General features: G+C 38.3%; 1 protein-coding gene across 1 annotated transcript in view; it reads right to left on the reverse strand.

Moving 5' to 3' along the window:
* LOC119589162 overlaps window positions 1–350 on the reverse strand; it is a gene marked incomplete in the record, with an annotated part of 255,201 nt that overhangs the window by 48,704 nt on the left and 206,147 nt on the right.

Below are 350 nucleotides of genomic sequence, written 5' to 3' on the forward strand. Positions count from 1 at the left end.
CAAAAAAAAAAAAAAAAGTTTACATGCGCCGTTTGCTATCACCTCCGCCGGATTAATAAACAAGAGAGCGCTGCAAGCATGTGATTAAAACACCACTTCACAAATCTGTCGACAGTATACCAAAAGGAGTGCGCATGTGTCACACCAACGTCACAAGCCTGCGATATGATAAGGTATCCGATCAAAGAGATAAAAGTACTTATCTTATCGTACCCATATCGGCTCCTTCGACGCCTTGATGAACTCAAAAGCAGGTCAAAGTTTCCTCGTGGTTCAATCCTTTCTTTTAATTTTTTTTTTTCAGAACTTTAATTTCTTTTCGGATATCTGATCTTTCGCTTATCTTATTA

Source organism: Penaeus monodon, chromosome 25 (assembly GCF_015228065.2).
Source record: "Penaeus monodon isolate SGIC_2016 chromosome 25, NSTDA_Pmon_1, whole genome shotgun sequence".
Classification (NCBI taxonomy): domain Eukaryota; kingdom Metazoa; phylum Arthropoda; class Malacostraca; order Decapoda; family Penaeidae; genus Penaeus; species Penaeus monodon.